This window comes from Triturus cristatus, chromosome 11, assembly GCF_964204655.1.
Source record: "Triturus cristatus chromosome 11, aTriCri1.1, whole genome shotgun sequence".
Classification (NCBI taxonomy): Eukaryota; Metazoa; Chordata; class Amphibia; order Caudata; family Salamandridae; genus Triturus; species Triturus cristatus.
In genome coordinates this window covers 1,130,909,301-1,130,931,484 of record NC_140594.1, presented here as the reverse complement: position 1 = coordinate 1,130,931,484, position 22,184 = coordinate 1,130,909,301, and positions in this window count along the sequence as shown.

Here is a 22,184-nt window from a genome sequence, read left to right as displayed (position 1 = left end):
GTGTTCCAGGACCTCTATTTCTACTGTTGAGAAGAGAGCGCTGAAAATCGTCGCTAACCTCCGTTAGCGAGCCGCTGCAGCTGGTGAGCGTGAGAAAAATCGCCGCTCCGCTGTCGCCGAGCGCTCGCTAACCCCGAAGATCGTCGCAGCACCTGTCTGCGGGCCTGAAAACGCCCGCTATCCGAAGATCGTCGCAGCACCTGTCTGCAGGCCTGAAAACGCCCGCTATCTGAAATCATCGCAACAGGATCATCGCAGCGCGGACGCCGAGCGTTCGCCATTTTCCCCGCATCGAATCCGGATCGTCGCTCCCTCGCGGAGCGCCATCTTTGTCAACGCAGCAAGATCGCACACGCAACAGGCCCGGTGCATCATCCTCCCTTTGCGGCAAGGATTTTATCGCATCACCGGATCAGCGTGAAGAAGTTTGTCGCTTTGTCCTGCCCGCAACCCAGCGCATCATCCTCCCTTGCGGTAAGGATTCAACGCATCGCTGGCTAGCGTGAGGAAATCTATCGCAACAACTCCTTAGCGACATTTTTGTTGCTTTGCTCCAGGAACCCGATACTTTGTGAGTAAAAGGGTCGCAGAGACCCCTGCCTTGAACTAAACATCAATTTGTGCATCCTGAACTATTTTTCCTTGCAGCATTTCTAAAGTAATTCTATTTTTATAGTATTGTGGATTTTTACTGTTATTGGTCTTGTGATTAAGTCTATATAAAAATACCTATTTCTCATAACTACTTGAGTGGTGTCCATTTGTAGTGTTCCTCATTATATTACTGTGTATGGTCATAAATGCTTCACACACTGCCTCTGAGATAAGCCTAGCTGCTCGTGGTACGTTACCACAGGGTTGAGCAGGGGTTGTCAAAGGGTGTAGGCTGCTTACTCTGACTTAGGAAGAAGGGTCCCTACTTGGACAGTGGCCAGCCATTGCCAACTAGAGACCCCCATTTCTAACATTGGTGGTCAGCGGTGAGGATCTGGACTTGCATTTATGATTGCATACAGTAATTATAGTGTACACTACTAGTGAGTGCAGACCATAACACAACCACGTACGTTTTTGAGATTTTTTATTCTATTTTTGATCGATATTGCCAGTTATTATTACAATGGCCAAGCCCAGATCCAATGCCTCTGAGGATCTCTCCTGGGAAGAAGAGAAATTAGACACCTACAATGCCAAGCAGCTCAAATATTTTTGCAAACGCTTCACAGTCCCTATCACAGGTCTCACTAAAAGGGAAGAGTATTACAAGGCGCTGAAGGCCTGGTTAGAAGCCAGGGATGCCCCAAAGAATGTAGAAGAGCCTGTGGAGGGAGGAGAGGATGCAGGAGAGCGGCAGGACGAAATTGTAGATTTGGTAGGGGATAAAGCAGTTTCCAGCCCGGGCACTAGTGTGTCCTCAAGGGGCCTGACTCCAGAAGAGATGGAGGACAGGGAGAGAGATAGGCGGCATAATATGGAGATGGCTAAGCTTAAATTGGATGGTCAGAGAGACCTAGAGAATAAGAAGTTGGAAGTTGGAAGTTGAGATAATGAAGATGAAGTGGGCATGCTCCTTGCCACAGATGCAGGGATGGAGGAGACCTCTCTAAGTGGGGCTTCAGGCGATTCACATGCAGGACCCGCAGGGGGTTCCTGGGAGATTTAAAGTCCACCAAATAGGTAACTTGACTTTTGCGCTCCACCACCTCAAAGGGACCGGTCCACTTATCTTGGAGCGCACAAGGCTCCACTGGGGCCAGTACCCAAACCTTCTGACCAGGTTGAAATTCGACCAGAGTGGCATTCTGGTCATGCCAACGTTTCATCTCCTCCTGGCTGGCTTCCAGATTTGCCTCAGCAATTTTTCTGAAACGCCGAGTTTGGTTCCTGAAGGCCAGGTTGTAGCTAAATACATCCTGGGGAGGTCTCCAAAATGTTTGCTCTAGGGGTGATTGAGTCCTCTAGCAGCCCCTGGTCCAGCCCCGTGGTCTTGGTACCAAAAGTTGCAGCACCTGGTGACACTCCAGAACTTAGGTTCTGTGTGGACTATCGAGGTCTCAATTCGGTCACGAGGACCGACGCGCACCCCATCCCCAGAGCTGATGAGCTCATAGATCGGTTAGGGGCTGCCCGGTACCTCAGCACGTTTGATCTAACGTCTGGGTACTGGCAGATCGCCTTAACTGATGGGGCAAAGGAGAGGTCAGCATTCTCCACCCCAGACGGGCACTACCAGTTCCGTGTGATGCCCTTTGGAATGAAGAATGCCCCTGCCACCTTCCAGAGGTTGGTCAATCAGGTGTTGGCTGGGCTGGAGGATTTCAGTGCCGCCTAATATTTACTATTAGACCAATAACAGTATGTTGGAAAACCACTCCCACACTAGAAGGGGTGGTGGTGGTCTTCCGGACACACTGTGGTAGCTTGGCTCGAGTGGTCAGGAATCAGGCTCCGTGCTAAGCATACAACATACCCAAACAATAACCATGCGTGCATCCGTTCCAAAAACGACTCTACACCGTAAAAATTATGAAAATAACTTTCTTTATCTGCTTTTTCTCTTAGTTGCTGATTGGAGAAATAAATAAGACAATCACAATATACAAATTTAAATAGTGCAGGTCAAATAAATACTGTCTGGAGATTCAATAAATAAGGGTGATCATAAATACAAGGGACATAAATATAAGTGCAGGTAATACAGGCAATTAAATATTCTGAGGCATTAAATACTGAACCAATAAATATTGTACACCAACAAGTCCTGTAGACCAATAAATATAGTGAAGCAATAAATAGGTTAACACAATAAATACAGTGCCCCTAATAAATAATTAAAAGTATACAGCAGCACTCATGTAATCAGATCACTTTTCAATTCCTAAGGGCTGATTTGGCCCAGGCACAGCTTGTAGGGTTGTGGAAGGCTTGAGGGGTTCTACTCCCTGACTGGGACAAGGCTGAGGCCTAAACTGAGGTAGATCAAGGGGGGGGAATACCAGTGCCCTGGCTTTCTCTCTCCACACAACCTCTCTAGGTTAGTCCCAATTCACCCCTGGCACAGTCAGGTTGGTTCCAGCACCTCCCTAGCCCCTTAGAGCAGTCTCTCAGGTCTCCACAGGGCCTTAGGCGCCCTCTACTCCACTTACTGCCCTTTTTCTGTTGTTCCGACGCCGCTGGAGTCGTGTCGATGCCGTGAGGCGGTTCCGGTTCGGTCTCGGCGGCCTCGGCACAATGTCAGTTCTAGACGACGCCGGTAGGCGGTTCCGGTCCGATGTCGGCGGCCTCGGTTCGATCTCGACCTCCGATTCGACGGCGTCGGGCAGTCTCTACTCGATGTCGACTTCGGGCGGCTCCGGTCCGATGGCGCTCTCGGCTTCGATGACGTCGGCCGGCCTGGCCTCGATGTCGACTTCCGGCGACTCCGGGGTGCGATCCTCACCCCCGACCTCCGGTGCTCCTCCTCTCAGGTTCCGGGCGACTCCGGAGTGCGATCCTCACTCCCGACCTCCGGTACACTTCACCTCGGTCTCCGACGACTCCGGAGGGTGGACTTCACTCCTCCGATGACGCCGCTCACTCGACCTCGGTTAACTTCCTCCTCGACCTTTGGTATTCCTCACGACCTCCGTCGGCGCCCTCTCACGACCTCAGGCGGCTCCGGGTACGACGTCTGCTTCTTCAGTCAGCGCCGCTTCTCCACCTCGGGCTCCAGGTCTTAGGCTACTCGACGCCGGACTCCAGGGAAACCAGTTTCCAGGTCAGGATCTTGCTGCTTTCTGCTTCTAAGGCCTGTTCCTGCTGTCCAGGTCCTTAGGATGAGTTTTTCTGGCTTCTTCCCACACAGGGCTACAGGCTGGGATCCATCAGTAGGGACAAGTATCAAGGGTGGGTTTATGGACCCCACTCCAGGCACAAGTTTCCACCCCTGCTGCTTCACTCCTTCCTCCTTCACTCTTGTGCTGCTCTCTCTTCACCAGTCAGGTGCCAACTGCCAGCTCCAACTGCCAACTCTCCCTCTTAGCTTCCCAACATTCTAAACCGCCTCCAACTGTCACAGGGTTCTGGAATGTTCTGGAAGGTGCTAGCAGGTTCCAGTGGATGCTGGTGATGTCACAGGTGGCCACCATTTTGTGCTTCAGGCCCTCAGACAGAAGTTTCAGGGGTAGCTAAAATGGCTCCCTGAATCTGCAGCAACACGAAAAAGTCTGGTGGTTCCCAAAAAGGAAAAATTCAAACAGGGTTTGAGGCAAAAGTGGGACAAAATAAATAATGATGAGGAGGGACCACCCAAAGGGCTGACAGGTCTAACACGCGTCCCCCCCAGCTGAAAGTGGGGAGAGCTACCCAACCCCTTGGGAGTTCTCATCACTAAGGCGGAAATACCTTGAGAGACCGTCTGCATTGGCGTGGTCCACTCCAGGCCGATGTTCCACCTGAAAGTCCATCCCCTGTAGGGAAATAGACCACCTCAACAACTTGGGATTCTCCCCCTTCATTTGCATCAGCCAACGAAGGGGTCTGTGGTCGGTCTGAACTAGGAAGTGCGAGCCAAACAGGTATGGCCGCAACTTCTTCAGAGCCCATACCACTGCAAAGGCTTCACGCTCTATTGCACTCCACTTCTGTTCCCTGGGAAGTAGTCTCCGGGATAGGAAGACCACGGGTTGATCCAGACCCTCTTCGTTGAGTTGCGATAACACTGCCCCAATGCCATGTTCTGATGCATCTGTCTGGACAATGAACTCCTTGGAAAAGTCTGGGGCCCTTAAGACCGGGGCCTCGCACATAGCTTTCTTCAATTTCTCAAAGGCTTGCTGACAAGCCTCCGTCCAGACTACCCGTCGAGGTTGTTTCTTGGACGTGAGCTCCGTGAGGGGGGTTACGATGGTACCGTACCCCTTCACGAAGCGGCGGTAGTATCCCGTGAGGCCCAAAAATGCTCGGACCTCAGTCTGAGTCTTGGGGGGTTCCCAGGCCATGATGGCCTCGATCTTCGCCTGGAGGGGTTGCACCGCTCCCCTACCCACCAAGTGTCCAAGGTACACTACCGACCCCTGCCCGATCTGGCACTTGCTGGCCTTGATCGTCAATCCAGCTTGTCTCAGGGCCTGGAGAACAGCTTGCAGGTGACGCAAGTGATCCTCCCAGCTGTTACTGAAGACGGCTATGTCATCCAGATAAGCAGCAGAGAAACTCTCCATTCCGGTGAGGATCTGGTTTACCAGGCGCTGAAACGTGGCAGGGGCGTTCTTGAGCCCAAAGGGCATCACACAGAACTGGTAGTGGCCATTGGGCGTGGAGAAGGCTGACCTTTCCCTTGCTCCATCAGTCAAAGAGATCTGCCAGTACCCAGAAGTAAGGTCAAAGGTACTTAGATATTGGGCAGCTCCCAGCCGGTCAATCAATTCATCCGCCCTAGGGATCGGATGAGCATCAGTTTTGGTCACTGAATTCAGTCCCCGATAGTCCACACAGAACCTCAGTTCTGGTTGGGCACCCGGTGGTGCAGCTTTTGGTACTAACACCACCGGACTGGACCAGGGGCTGCTAGAAGGTTCGATCACTCCTAGCTCCAGCATCTTAGTGACTTCACTATGAATGCTGGCCTTCACCTTGTCTGACATCCGGTAGATCTTGGACTTCACAGGTGGGCTGTCTCCTGTGTCCACGTCATGGACGCACAGGTGAGTCCTACCCGGGACAAGGGAGAACAACGAAGAGTACTGCCCCAGGACCTGGCGACAGTCCTCCTGCTGTTCAGGAGTTAGAGATGGGGAGAGAATCACTCCCTCCACCGACCCATCCTTCTCTTGAGACGCAAACAGATCAGGGAGAGGCTCGCTTTCCACGTCCTCTCCTCCGTCAGTCACCATCATCAAGATGACTTCGGGCCTCTCGTGGTGGGGTTTGAGGCGGTTGGCATGCAGCACCCGCAGGGGCTGACGAGGGGTCTTCAGGTCCACCAAGTAGGTAGCCTTACCCTTCTTCTCCAACACCTCAAAGGGTCCTGACCAGCGATCCTGGAGGGCACTAAGCTCTCCTGGTTCGATCACCCACACTTTCTGGCCAGGCTCCAACTCCACCGGGTGAGCGTTGTGGTCATACCACGCCTTCATCACTGCTTGGCTGGCTTCCAAGTTGTCAGAAGCTTGCTTCCACAACTTAGCCATTTGGCTCCGGAAGGCCAGCATGTAGCTCACCACATCCTGGGGAAGCTTTCTGGGAGTTCTTTCCCATCCGTCTCTCACCAGGTTGAGAGGTCCACGTACAGGGTGCCCATACAGAAGCTCGAAGGGGCTGAAGCCCACTCCCTTCTGTGGCACTTCCCTGTAGGAAAAAAGTAAACAGGGTAGGAGGACGTCCCACTTCCTCCGCAGGCTTTCAGGCAGACTTCTGATCATGCCCTTCAAGGTTTTATTAAACCTCTCCACCAGACCATTTGTCTGGGGGTGGTAAGGAGTGGTGAACCGGTATGTCACTCCACACTCCTTCCACATTGCCCGCATATACGCTGACATGAAGTTGGTCCCCCTGTCGGACACAACTTCCTTGGGAAAACCCACTCGGGTAAAGATTCCCATCAGGGCCCTTGCCACAACAGGTGCTGTTATGGTCCTCAGAGGTATTGCCTCTGGGTACCGTGTGGCATGATCCACCAGAACCAGGATAAACCTGTGACCAGCTGTAGTCGGCGGATCTAACGGACCCACAATGTCGATGCCCACCCTTTCAAAGGGGGTGCTAACGACAGGAAGTGGTTCCAGGGGAGCTTTCAGCTTCACCCCTGTTTTCCCACTGGCTTGGCAAGACACACATGTCCGGCAGTAGGTATCGGACGACACTTTCATCTGAGGCCAATAAAAGTGTGGGACAAGACGGGCGAAGGTCTTGTCTTGCCCCAAGTGTCCTGCCAATGGTATCTCGTGAGCCAACTCCAGAAGGAAGGCTCGATAACGTTGAGGAACTACCAAGGCTCGTGACGATCCATGTAGGGGTGCCTTGGGTTCACTGTAGAGGAGGCCATCCTCCCAGTAAACACTGTAGTTCCCTTCAACGTTCCCTGCTGCCTGGGCTTCGGCCTGTCGCCTCAGCCCCTCAAGGGTAGGGCACTCCCTCTGGCCCTGGCAGAATTCCTCCCTGGACGGGCCTCCCTCCACGTGCCACTCGGCCGGGATGGGTAGGTCCTCCAGGTTGGTAACGTCCCCCTCCGCAGACTCCTGGTCCACCACCTCCGGTGGCCTATCCGTCCTACGGGGTGGAGACGCCGAGGCAGGCTCCTCCTGTCCTCGGTTCTTCCCTTGACTGGCAGCTGGCTGGGCCTTTGTTCCAGGCTCCAGCCGAAATGAACTCCCTCTTCGGGTAGTCGCGGACCTTGTGCTAACACAGGCCCAGTCAGGTGTACCCAGCATCTCGGTGTGAGTCCGGTATTCCACCTCCTTCCAAGCGTTGTGCTCCATATCATTCCCCAGCAGACAATCGACTGGCACGGCAGGGCTTACGGCAACTCGAAGTGAACCTGTAACCCCCCCCCATTCAAAGGGAACCTCGGCCACGGGATAGTGACCTGTTCTGCCGTCAGCCATCGCGGCTGGGTGGAGTACATCGGGAATTACCTGCTCTGGAGACACCAGTTGGCTACGCACCATAGTCATACTGGCTCCTGTGTCTCTCAGAGCCTCCCCTCTTTGGCCGTTGATGGTGACCCACTGCCCATACTTTGCGGTATTTGCGGGCACCTGGATCTTAGGAACCATCTCCCGTTCTCCCAGGGACACTAAAGTGACACCCGCCCACTCCCTTCCCTTAGTTAAGGGCATCTCCTCCCCGAGCACTACACTAGCTACTCCGGGGGTCTTTCCTCCAGTGGGAGGGGGTGGTCGTTTCTGGCACTTCGGATCTCCTTTATAGTGTCCAACGCCACCGCACTCGTAGTGTTACGATTCCGTTCCCCAGTTCAACTCTCCTCAGGATTCTGGCGATGCAATAGGGGTTCCACCTCTCGACACCCCCAACTCCTGCACTGATGGCACGGAAGGTTAGGGTGATCAAGTGAGGGAAGGGAAGGAAGGGAACAGCAGGGAGTAGAACCTGGAAAGGAAAGACAATCTACAAACATGAAACAATAATAACGAAAAGTCATGGAAGACTACTCTCTTACATTCTCACTAATGGCTACGCTCTTTAATTCTCACTGCCAAGAAAGAACCCTTCTTGGAATATAAACTCATACAACCATAAGCAATACCACGAACACCAATCAGTATTCTTCTTCACATATATGTACAGTTCCGTAGCACAGCCCCCCCTTCATCACACACATTCATTCATGGTATGACTGTAATTGAGGTGAAATAAATAGTGCCCCTTCCCCTGCGTGAATCGGTAAATTTTGGAAACATGCTGCCCAATGAACTTAGGATAAACGAACTGCTGTGTTCATTGGCCTCACACAGCTTTATATGAAATAGGTTCAGAAACAACACCCCCCTATAGTTCGTGAGTCCAAAACAAAAGGTCTTTGGAGCTATGGATACGGCACCGCGGGAGAAAGGTGCCTTGAAAGCTAGGATACGGCCTCCGCCTACACACTTCCTTGAACAAAGTCACTGATCATGCGTGTAGGTAGGCAAAGTTTCACTTCTATACTATAGAACCAAGGCGGGAAACGGGAGCCTCGGGAAAATGAACGCAACGGGTAATGTCTCAGACCAGGGGTGTAATGAGGGAAGTCTTACTCCTACACCATAGCATCAATGGGGGAACCGGGAGTCTTGCAAATGAACGGACGGGGTGACGGGACACTCCCCCGCCGGGGCGAAGGCCCACACTTATCTGAGTTGCTCCGCCGGGAGCTCTAGGACTCTGGTGGCTTTCTTCTCCTCAGGAACGAGACTTCGGAAGTGCTCAGGGAATACGCCTGAAACGGGAACCAGCTTGGTCACTCGCCGTCACGCCTGCTCTCCCTTTCCACTCGGGATCCGGAACGGCTCGCTATCCTGAATTACGCACGACGTCCTGTGCGGGCGTCGATCCTTTTGAACCCGCGACTCCTCCCCCATCCGGTCCTTGCGCCTTATGGGGGTTGTAGTCCACGCAGGCGCGCACAACCCGATCCCTTACAGTAGGTCCCCCGCCCCAGCGCCTCCTAGAACCAGGCTTGCCCGGGTGTTGACGATAAAAGGCACGGATTCGGGCCGGTGCATGCACGTTGTCGCATGGTTCCCATGAATCCTCTTCTGAGGTATACCCCTTCCACGAGACGAGGTACCACAAACGTCCCCTCCGGTACTTGGCGTCCACAATACGACGCACCTCATACTCCTGCCCTGTCTCCTTCTCCAGCTCAGGGGGCCGCCTCTTCTGCCCTCCCACCGCCGGCTTCAAGAGACTACAATGGAAGACCGGGTGGATCCGAAGAGAGCCCGGAAGTCGCAGTTTGTAAGCTACTGGATTGATCTTTCTCACCACCTGGTACGGGCCAATGTACCTGGGATGGAAAATGCTACGCAGTTTGAAGCGTATATTCTTTGTGGACAACCACACCTTGTCCCCTTCTCGATACTGCGGTCCTTCTGTGCGGTGCCTGTCGGCCCATCGCTTATATGTCAGCTTGGTCTTGATCAGGTGAGTCCTCAATGAATCGTGCCCCTTACGGAGCGCTAGCATGTGTGCCTGGACCGATGGTTGAGTGTTCGATACTCGTGGCAGGGCTATCGGCAATATCCGGGCACTGAACCCAAAATTGGCTAAAAAGGGAGAGACGCCGATGGAGCTATGCGTCGCGTTATTGTATGCCAATTCGGCCATCCATAACAGGTTGACCCACGAGTCTCGTGCCTCTTCCGCATAACATCTCAAGTATTTTTTCAGCGTTTGGTTCAACCGTTCTGTTTGTCCATCCGTCTGGGGATGGAAGCTGGTGGATACTGCAGACTCGATGTGTAGGGAACGACACCACCCCTTCCAGAAGCTGGCTATGAATTGGGGGCCTCTGTCCGACACTATGACCTGCGGAACTCCATGTAAACGCACCACGTGTTGAAGCAATAAATGCGCTGTTTGGCCCGCTGTAGGGAGATTGTTACATGGGATGAAGTGACCCATCTTTGTCAGGCTGTCTATTACCACCAGGATGGCTGCATACCCCTGATCCACCGGAAGTCCGGTAATGAAGTCCAGGCTGATGGTCTGCCATGGTAGCTGAGGTGTGGGCATAGGAACTAGCTTGCCCCTGGGTTTGGATGTATCCGATTTACCCCTTGCACAGGTCTCACATGCCACTACCCAGTTCCTAACGTCCGGTACCAGCGAGGCCCACCAAAAGTATCGTTGTACCAAAAGGGTGGTTTTGTGTATGCCGGGATGACCGGCCAACGGAGACTCATGACACCACGCAAAAGCCCTTTTTCTCAGGGCCGTTGTAGGGAGAAACAACCGTTGCTCCTGAAAAGGAAGCCCCTGTCGGATAGATCGCTCAGGTCCGTGATCAGCCCACCTGTTCCAAGCTTCCGGACTCTTGCAGTGTCGTATGGTATCCAGATATTTCTCGGCCTGTATCACACAAACTACCTTGGAGGAAGGGATGATAGCTGCCTCGGATCCATCGACCTCCTCTCCGGTGGTTAACATCCTGGATAGAGAATCCGCCTTCCTATTGTCCGCTCCAGGTCTGAAGGTAATGATGAAATTATACTCCTCGAAGAAAAGCATCCATCTCATTTGTCTGGGAGATAGGCGTCGGGCGGTTCTTATGTACTGCAAATTACGATGATCGGAGTACACCGTGATCGGAAACCTAGCCCCCCATAAATATGGACGCCACTCCTGGAAAGCCTTCTTCATGGATAGTAACTCCTTTTCGGCGATGTTGTAGTTTCTTTCAGCTGGGAGAAGCTTCCGGGAGAGATAAGCCACAGGATGCAGCTGTCCTGTTTCCTTGTCCCGTTGTGACAATATGGCTCCAACTGCTTCGTCAGAGGCGTCGGCCTCCACTATGAAAGGAGTATCCAACTTAGGATGACGTAACACTGGTGCTGAAGTGAACGCTCTTTTTAGGAACTCAAAAGCCTTTCCGGCGGCGGGAGTCCATTCAAAAGGCACTCCTTTTCTGAGAAGCCTGGTGATCGGAAGGGCCTGTTGCGAGAACCCCTGTATAAAGCGTCTGTAGTAGTTGGCGAAGCCAAGAAAACACTGCGTTTCCCTAACATTACCGGGGACCGGCCACTCTTGTACCGCTTGGATCTTTCGTTCGGACATACTCATTCCCTCAGGACGAAGAATTACCCCCAAGAATTCCACTTCTGACACCCCAAACTCGCACTTGCTCAGCTTACAGAACAAGCGCTGCTCTCTCAAGACTCGTAACACTTGTCTCACATGTTCTGTGTGACTGCTTACAGATTTCGAATAGATCAAAATATCGTCTATGTAGACCACTACTGTCCTATCTACATACTCCTTTAGTACATCATTTAAGAAGTACTGGAATGCCGCCGGGGCGTTGCACAACCCGAACGGCATTACCAGATACTCAAAAAGCCCATAGCGTGTCTTGAAAGCGGTCTTCCACTCATCCCCTTTGCGTATGCGCACCAGGTGATATGCGCCTCTAAGGTCTAACCTCGTGTATATTTTCGCCTCGCGCACTTGATCCAATAAGACGGGAATGAGCGGCAGTGGATACCTATTGCGAACGGTGTTCTTGTTCAGCATGCGGTAGTCACAACACGCTCTCAATTCCCCATTGGCCTTTGATATAAAAAACAAAGGAGAGGCGGCAGGAGACCGGGAAGGACGAATAAACCCTATCTCCAGGAAATGATCCAGATAAACCCTGAGGTACGTGGTTTCAGGCTCCGAGAGAGCATAGACTCTACACACCGGAAGGGTGGCTCCTTCCACTAAGTCTATTTGGCAGTCGTAGGGCCTGTGAGGGGGAAGCGACTCTGCCTGCGTCTTGCTAAAAACTTCGGCAAAGCGGGAGTATTCAGGGGGAAGACATACCTCTTTCTCCGCGGCTGTGGCTGCTACGAACGGGCATGCCAAGGCGGCCGCACACGACCCCCATCCCGGAACCAGATGTTCCTGGCACTCCTCAGACAAGAACAGTACCTGTCTTTTTCTCCAATCTATGGTCGGGTTGTGTAGACTAAACCAGGGCATCCCCAGGATCACCTCATACTGCGGCGCTTCTATGATGTTCAAGGACACTGTTTCTATGTGTCTTCCTTCTCCTACTCTGGTAGACAACCTAAGTTGTTCTGTCTGTTCGATGAGGAGACCTGAAGTGAGTGGTTTTCCGTCTACCGCCAGCACTTCCTCGGGGATTTTGCGAGAAACCTTCCTTATGGCCAATTGGTCTACCAACCCACTATGTATGAAGTTTCCTGTGGCCCCTGAATCCAACATGGCCTTAATCTGATGTGACTGTAGGCCTTTCTCTAACCACATAACCATCTCTATGTGTCTTGCGGTGTCCCCCTGACTGACAGTGGCCAGCGAAGGGATCCTCCAAAGCTGTTCGTCTGTATTCTCAGGAGTTTCCAGCGATACGTCATGCAGATCCGGACTCGTGACCGAGGCTAGGGATTTACGATTCCGGTTATTCCCACCCGGTCGTTTGGGTCTAGCTGGGCATTCTCGGACATAGTGTCCCTTCTTTCCGCAGTACATACAAAGCCCCTGGGTTCGCCTGCTCTCCCTTTCCACTCGGGATAGTGGAGCACGAATGGCACCCACCTCCATGGGCTCTGGTACCACAGCTTGGCTGGTCGCTTCATTCCTAGCTCGATCACCCCTGAACCTCTCACCGCCTCGGTCTGCTATGCGTCCATCCAACCGCAAAGCTAAGCTGACTAAATCATTGCAAGTCTGCGGTTGAGGATCTATTCTGGCTATGACATCCTTAAGCTCTCCACATAACCCCTGGTAGAAAAGAGACATTCTTTTCTCTTCGGGCCATGCTGCTTCAGCCACCAATCTATTGAAAGCGGTCAGATATGTCACTAATTCTGTCTTTCCTTGTTTTAAAGTTAGAAGCTCTCTGTCCGCACTGAAGGTGGTAGTGCGTCTGTCAAATACCCCCTCCAGAGCGGCTCTGAACTCGTCCCAATCGGACAACACATGGTCATTATTTCTGACTAGCGGCACCGCCCAATTGGCTGCGTCGCCCGCTAGATAAGAAATGGCAAACGCCACTCTGGAGTGGTTAGTCGGGAACGAGGACGGCCTGCAAGAAAAATGCATCAGGATTTGAGCCAAGAACACCTGTATCTTTTGGGGGTCCCCTGTGTACCTTTCGGGGTTGGCTAACGGAATGGGTGGGGGCACGGTGACTTGAATGGGAGGAGTTCCAGGGCTAGCATTAAAAGGGTTCCTCGACAACCGTTCTACTCTGTCCCGTAACGCCGCTGTTTCTGTTCTAGAGGCCGCCAGTTCCTGTTGGACTGCGGCTAGTGCTAGCAACACCTCATCCATACTGTACCCTATCGCACCCCCCCAGAATCGGGAGGAGATTCAATACTTGGGTGCGTAATTCTGTTACGATTCCGTTCCCCAGTTCAACTCTCCTCAGGATTCTGGCGATGCAATAGGGGTTCCACCTCTCGACACCCCCAACTCCTGCACTGATGGCACGGAAGGTTAGGGTGATCAAGTGAGGGAAGGGAAGGAAGGGAACAGCAGGGAGTAGAACCTGTAAAGGAAAGACAATCTACAAACATGAAACAATAATAACGAAAAGTCATGGAAGACTACTCTCTTACATTCTCACTAATGGCTACGCTCTTTAATTCTCACTGCCAAGAAAGAACCCTTCTTGGAATATAAACTCATACAACCATAAGCAATACCACGAACACCAATCAGTATTCTTCTTCACATATATGTACAGTTCCGTAGCACAGCCCCCCCTTCATCACACACATTCATTCATGGTATGACTGTAATTGAGGTGAAATAAATAGTGCCCCTTCCCCTGCGTGAATCGGTAAATTTCGGAAACATGCTGCCCAATGAACTTAGGATAAACGAACTGCTGTGTTCATTGGCCTCACACAGCTTTATATGAAATAGGTTCAGAAACAACACCCCCCTATAGTTCGTGAGTCCAAAACAAAAGGTCTTTGGAGCTATGGATACGGCACCGCGGGAGAAAGGTGCCTTGAAAGCTAGGATACGGCCTCCGCCTACACACTTCCTTGAACAAAGTCACTGATCATGCGTGTAGGTAGGCAAAGTTTCACTTCTATACTATAGAACCAAGGCGGGAAACGGGAGCCTCGGGAAAATGAACGCAACGGGTAATGTCTCAGACCAGGGGTGTAATGAGGGAAGTCTTACTCCTACACCATAGCATCAATGGGGGAACCGGGAGTCTTGCAAATGAACGGACGGGGTGACGGGACACTCCCCCGCCGGGGCGAAGGCCCACACTTATCTGAGTTGCTCCGCCGGGAGCTCTAGGACTCTGGTGGCTTTCTTCTCCTCAGGAACGAGACTTCGGAAGTGCTCAGGGAATACGCCTGAAACGGGAACCAGCTTGGTCACTCGCCGTCACGCCTGCTCTCCCTTTCCACTCGGGATCCGGAACGGCTCGCTATCCTGAATTACGCACGACGTCCTGTGCGGGCGTCGATCCTTTTGAACCCGCGACTCCTCCCCCATCCGGTCCTTGCGCCTTATGGGGGTTGTAGTCCACGCAGGCGCGCACAACCCGATCCCTTACACGTAGCAATGGACAACCCTTGGCTGCTGACTCTGGCCAGGATTAGGGTTTCTGGGTGGGTTAGCCTTAGAGGTGAATCCTGTTCCCTTCCCTTGGAAGCTATTTTGGGGGCCTTTGGAGAACTCCTTTTTCTTTTCCCCTCCCTCTTTCTTCTGGGGGGCGCCCTGTCCGGCCCTTTGAGTATCCCCTCCAGTCCCCCTTGTGGACACCCGGGTACTAGCCCAAATGTCCGCCTCCTCAGCAAGCTTCCGGGGAATGGTCAGCTTACTATCCACCAGGTGTTGCCGCAGTTCAGGGAAACATTTCTCGAGCAGGTGTTCCTTCAGTACCAGGTCAAACAACTCCTCGTAGTTCCTCACTTCACTGCCCTGAATCCAACCTTCCAGTGCCTTCTTTGCATAGTCCAGGAAGTCCACCCAATTCTGTGTGCCCAGTTTGTGACTACCCCTGAACTTCTGTCTGTACTTTTCAGGTGTTAGTCCAAACTTTCTGATGAGCGCCAGTTTCATGGTGGGGTAGTGGGTCTGCTCATCCTCCTCGAGGGCCAATAAAGCATCCCTACCAGCTGGAGGCATGTACTTGTACAATCCCCCTCCCCAGTACTTCTCTGGAACCCCATGGGCCCTCAACGAGACCTCATAGGCCGCTAGCCACTTGGCGATATCATCACCCACCCCATAGCTAGCCACTATGTCCTTTGGCAGGTATGGTTTAGATTCCCTGGTGATCTCTTGGGTCTGGCTGCCACCATTAGGAACAGGTTGTGCCCCGATTCTCAAGATCTGAAGATCTATTTCTTTCAGTCGTAATTCATGGGCCATCCTCTGCTCCTCCTTCTCCTTTTCCAGCCTTGCTAAGTCCCATGTGAGCTGTCTTTTCTCCCTCCGGTCTGTTAGCTCCACTTCAGACAAGCCACCGCTAGAGGCACTGCTGCCCTTCCTAGAAATGGTTCTGGGCCCTGCTGACAGGTTCCCCACCTCAGGTTGGTACATCTCAGCCCCCTCGGGGTCAGGCTCTCCATCCCTGTCTTCCTCCTCAGCCTTGCTTTCTCGGCGTGCCTCCCCCCAAGCCCTTAAGCTGGTTTGGAGTGCACCCTTCTTTGCTCCTGGGGGACAGTACACCCCCTCCCGCTGGCAAAACTCCCTGAGTTGGGCCACAGTGTACGTTTCTAGATCTTCTAGTACAAACTCCATCTTGCCCACTCAGGTTAGAGGACAGGTTTTGTGCAGTAACTATGCAGGGGGGTACCTTTAGTAATACCTCCTCCCACCACCAGAGTAAATTAGGAAAAAACAAAAACCCACAATTAGGAAGGCCGCTTTGAGAAAACTCCCGGTGTAGGCCTATGGACTACCCACAGTTATTGTTGAGTATACGTAGGCACAGCTCTATCCCACCACTGAACACCAATTCATGTTGGAAAACCACTCCCACACTAGAAGGGGTGGTGGTGGTCTTCCGGACACACTGTGGTAGCTTGGCTCGAGTGGTCAGGAATCAGGCTCCGTGCTAAGCATACAACATACCCAAACAATAACCATGCGTGCATCCGTTCCAAAAACGACTCTACACCGTAAAAATTATGAAAATAACTTTCTTTATCTGCTTTTTCTCTTAGTTGCTGATTGGAGAAATAAATAAGACAATCACAATATACAAATTTAAATAGTGCAGGTCAAATAAATACTGTCTGGAGATTCAATAAATAAGGGTGATCATAAATACAAGGGACATAAATATAAGTGCAGGTAATACAGGCAATTAAATATTCTGAGGCATTAAATACTGAACCAATAAATATTGTACACCAACAAGTCCTGTAGACCAATAAATATAGTGAAGCAATAAATAGGTTAACACAATAAATACAGTGCCCCTAATAAATAATTAAAAGTATACAGCAGCACTCATGTAATCAGATCACTTTTCAATTCCTAAGGGCTGATTTGGCCCAGGCACAGCTTGTAGGGTTGTGGAAGGCTTGAGGGGTTCTACTCCCTGACTGGGACAAGGCTGAGGCCTAAACTGAGGTAGATCAAGGGGGGGGAATACCAGTGCCCTGGCTTTCTCTCTCCACACAACCTCTCTAGGTTAGTCCCAATTCACCCCTGGCACAGTCAGGTTGGTTCCAGCACCTCCCTAGCCCCTTAGAGCAGTCTCTCAGGTCTCCACAGGGCCTTAGGCGCCCTCTACTCCACTTACTGCCCTTTTTCTGTTGTTCCGACGCCGCTGGAGTCGTGTCGATGCCGTGAGGCGGTTCCGGTTCGGTCTCGGCGGCCTCGGCACAATGTCAGTTCTAGACGACGCCGGTAGGCGGTTCCGGTCCGATGTCGGCGGCCTCGGTTCGATCTCGACCTCCGATTCGACGGCGTCGGGCAGTCTCTACTCGATGTCGACTTCGGGCGGCTCCGGTCCGATGGCGCTCTCGGCTTCGATGACGTCGGCCGGCCTGGCCTCGATGTCGACTTCCGGCGACTCCGGGGTGCGATCCTCACCCCCGACCTCCGGTGCTCCTCCTCTCAGGTTCCGGGCGACTCCGGAGTGCGATCCTCACTCCCGACCTCCGGTACACTTCACCTCGGTCTCCGACGACTCCGGAGGGTGGACTTCACTCCTCCGATGACGCCGCTCACTCGACCTCGGTTAACTTCCTCCTCGACCTTTGGTATTCCTCACGACCTCCGTCGGCGCCCTCTCACGACCTCAGGCGGCTCCGGGTACGACGTCTGCTTCTTCAGTCAGCGCCGCTTCTCCACCTCGGGCTCCAGGTCTTAGGCTACTCGACGCCGGACTCCAGGGAAACCAGTTTCCAGGTCAGGATCTTGCTGCTTTCTGCTTCTAAGGCCTGTTCCTGCTGTCCAGGTCCTTAGGATGAGTTTTTCTGGCTTCTTCCCACACAGGGCTACAGGCTGGGATCCATCAGTAGGGACAAGTATCAAGGGTGGGTTTATGGACCCCACTCCAGGCACAAGTTTCCACCCCTGCTGCTTCACTCCTTCCTCCTTCACTCTTGTGCTGCTCTCTCTTCACCAGTCAGGTGCCAACTGCCAGCTCCAACTGCCAACTCTCCCTCTTAGCTTCCCAACATTCTAAACCGCCTCCAACTGTCACAGGGTTCTGGAATGTTCTGGAAGGTGCTAGCAGGTTCCAGTGGATGCTGGTGATGTCACAGGTGGCCACCATTTTGTGCTTCAGGCCCTCAGACAGAAGTTTCAGGGGTAGCTAAAATGGCTCCCTGAATCTGCAGCAACACGAAAAAGTCTGGTGGTTCCCAAAAAGGAAAAATTCAAACAGGGTTTGAGGCAAAAGTGGGACAAAATAAATAATGATGAGGAGGGACCACCCAAAGGGCTGACAGGTCTAACACAGTAAAAATCCACAATACTATACAAATAGAATTACTTTAGAAATGCTGCAAGGAAAAATAGTTCAGGATGCACAAAATGATGTTTAGTTCAAGGCAGGGGTCTCTGCGACCCTTTTACTCACAAAGTATCGGGTTCCTGGAGCAAAGCAACAAAAATGTCGCTAAGGAGTTGTTGCGATAGATTTCCTCACGCTAGCCAGCGATGCGTTGAATCCTTACCGCAAGGGAGGATGATGCGCTGGGTTGCGGGCAGGACAAAGCGACAAACTTCTTCACGCTGATCCGGTGATGCGATAAAATCCTTGCCGCAAAGGGAGGATGATGCACCGGGCCTGTTGCGTGTGCGATCTTGCTGCGTTGACAAAGATGGCGCTCCGCGAGGGAGCGACGATCCGGATTCGATGCGGGGAAAATGGCGAACGCTCGGCGTCCGCGCTGCGATGATCCTGTTGCGATGATTTCAGATAGCGGGCGTTTCCAGGCCCGCAGACAGGTGCTGCGACGATCTTCGGATAGCGGGCGTTTTCAGGCCCGCAGACAGGTGCTGCGACGATCTTCGGGGTTAGCGAGCGCTCGGCGACAGCGGAGCGGCGATTTTTCTCACGCTCACCAGTGAGCTAAAGAATGATGATGGATTCAACCCAGATCTGTGACTGGGGGTGAGTGTCTGAAACGTTTCAGTGCTCTGACCATCATCTCATTGTGTTTGCTTCAACTGTCTAGTACCCTGTGCCCTGCTCCACAGCATGTAGCCCCTCATTAATGTGTCACAGCCCGCGGCTTCTCTCAGAGACAGTGAACTAAACCCACACTACTCTTCCTGTGCCCCATCTACCATCCAGGGGCATATATTGGTCAGTAAGATTGTGGGAGTGTGAGCTTCAAATTTCCCAACAAGCAAGCTGGCATATCAAGGTAAAATAGATTATTTGAGAAGCCGAGCATGAGGGGGGCTTAAGGGCCAGTGGGAATGTATAGCTGTGCAGATTGTTAGGCTTACTTAAAAGGCTATATGTTATAAAATAACCAACAGTATTAAGAACTTCAAAACAAAAAGAGAGTGTGTGTGTGTGTATGTTTATGTCTGTGTGCACATGTGAAAATCCTAGGTGAAATCTGACCCACCTCACAATACTTGGCTAAAAGCACCCCTGTATCCAACTTTTTACTAGAGAATACATTTATTGGGGGGTGTAACACCCCAAATGCCCCCCATGAAGCTCTGCCCCAGCTCCCATCCAATCACATCATAAGGAGTGTTTTGCAAGCGAGGGGTCTTCACCCACTGCACTCTAAGGATGAGGTAGTTTTTTGGGGAGGGATTGGGGGGTGCAAGGAACAATATAATTACAAGCTTAAAGCCTACTTCCCACACTATGGACCCCCTCCCATCCACAATAGTAAAACAACTCAACCATATCATTGCCCCTTTCTGGACAAAAATCATCAACTCCTCTCTCACATCAGGCTGTGTCCCAGACTCCCTTCAGCTTGGACAAATCACACCCATACTCAAGAAACCAGGAGCCGACCCCAACGAGCTCAACAACCTCAGACCTATCTCCAGTCTTCCGTTCCTAGCTAAAACATTGGAGAAGTGCGTTCTGCAACAACTTAACAAACATATTGATGACTTCAACCTCCTCAACACCTTTCAATCAGGTTTCAGGAAAGGTTGTAGCACCGAAACAGCGATGCTCAATATTGCAGATGATATCCACAGAGCCTCAGAAGAAGGTGATGCCTGTCTCCTCATCCTTATTGACTTATCAGAGGCATTCGACACAATAAACCATCGAGCTTTACTTGAGACTCTGAAGAGGTGCGCTGGCATTAATGGCACAGTACTAGAATGGTTCACTTCCTTCCTCCAGCACCGTTCGTAACAAATTAAAATCAACTCCTGCCTCTCAGTACCAACACGAGTCAAACTGGGAGTCCCGCAAGGATCGATCCTCTCACCTTCCCTCTTCAATCTCTTCATGGAACCCCTTGCAAATATTCTGGAACAAGCAGGGGTTCAATGCCACCTAGATGCAGATGACACACAAATATACTACAAAATAAAATCACCCAGTGACGTCCGACACCTCAATGTCACGCTAACCAAGATCCAAAACTGGTTTAACGCAAACCACTTAAAACTGAACCCGGACAAAACGGAATTAATAATGTTCTCTCCAAAAAGTAACCACCGACCAATTCAAGACTGGCTCAAGGAGCTTGACGCTCTAAACTGCTCTCTCGTCCTATCCGACTCAGTATAGTCGCTAGGCATTACCCTGGATATGAACTTGTCAATGAAGGACCACATCAAGAACTCTGCAAAAGATGTGCTTTACTCTCTAAAACACCTCGAGAAAACTAAACCTTTCATTCCCCAAGATGATCTCAAGACAATAGTACAATCCCTAGTCCTTTCTAAACTGGACTATGGGAACGCCATCCTAACAGGGTCACCAAAAGCTCACCTAGCCCCACTAAGGTCAGTCCTTAACATGGCAGCTCAACTTATAACTGGTGTAAACAGATTTGAACACATCACACCAGCCCTCAACGCACTCAACTGACTTCCCATGGAAGGTAGATGTATTTACAAACTGGCCTGCATCACACACAAGGCCCTTCACACCCAATCCCCCAACTACCTAAACAGCAAACTGGTAAAAGCAGGAAAACCCAGAACTCTGAGAAGCACCAACTCACTTCTTCTCATCCCTCCGAAACTGAAAAGGAAAACGACCCAGTGCCGCTCCTTCTCTGGTAACATACCCAGGATGTGGAACACACTCCCCATTGACCTCAGATGCAACCCCTCCTTCTCTTGCTTCAAAAAGGCCCTGAAACTCCTTCTCCTCAACCAATACTTTACCGACCAAGGCAACCATCCTAGGCATCCATAACCTAATGGACTCCCCCTCACTTTGACCTTCAAGGATGGTAGTTATCTGACTGTTTCAACCACCTGCGTCTTTCTCCCCTCACTGTATACATGACGCTGAACATCCTATGATTCTGGGCAAATCACTTACTCCCCCCGTGCCTAACAAAAATGAACGTGTCCTCATGTAATGCAACTGGTGCTCATGTAGAGCGCTCTGATACCCGATATCTTCGGGTCAAGTTCGCGCAATATAAAACTCCGTAAATTAAAAATCAAATAAAAATACATAAGTATTATGTCTTTGCTTATATCTTTATGCACTAAGTAATAGGGGGACCCCTTGGGTAAATGTAGGTAGAGCAGCAGGGAAGGAAACAGCAAATATAAAACAGAAGAATATGCTCTGCCTGTTTAATTTAAGGAACGCAAATATGTCCTTAAATCTGTTTGATATTTATATCTTGATGCACCCTCATGTCCGGCGATGTTATGCAATTTTTCTTTTCCTTTGTGTATGTAAAGCGCTCTAATACCCACGGGTCTAGCTAGCGCTATACAAAACTTTATAAATAAATAAATAAAACCAATGGCAACAGTTATGTTGGCTCACAAAGTTACGGGTGGGGCAGTGCTACTGTTAAAAGCAGCCTATGCGCCCATTGTGTTGTTGGTTTGCAGTCCACAATGTGCCTGTGTACTTGCTGCTCTTTGCAGAGACACATAGCTAATAATACTGCATAACGCACCGTTGCACCGGAGCCCAGAGGTTTGAGGGGGTTTTCTGCCCCTCTACCTATGGCTGTTTTATAATTTACGGGAAGCAAGGGGGTGGCATTCGGTTGCTTGTATTAGGGCCCTTTGCATCCATGCTACGCCGCTCTGCGTACAAGCAGCCTGTTTGTTTATCTTTGCAAGCAGTACACAAAGTCAAACACTATTGCCTTTGCCGATACTTGTTGAGTTTGTTGAGGGAGTATTTGCTTCAACTACCTTAAACAGTCGTGTGCCCTTCAACCTATCTAAACATGTCTCTGTTACCGTGTTTGTAGCAGGATGCCTAATGCAAGGCGCAATGCTGCCATCTACTGGTGCATTACAGAATGCCACCTTTCCTTTTTTTATAGCTTGGTCGATTCAAGCTATTGTCTGACAAGAAAATTGGCAAGGTGAATCTTTTTGGAGGTTTATATCATAGAACGATGTTTGCA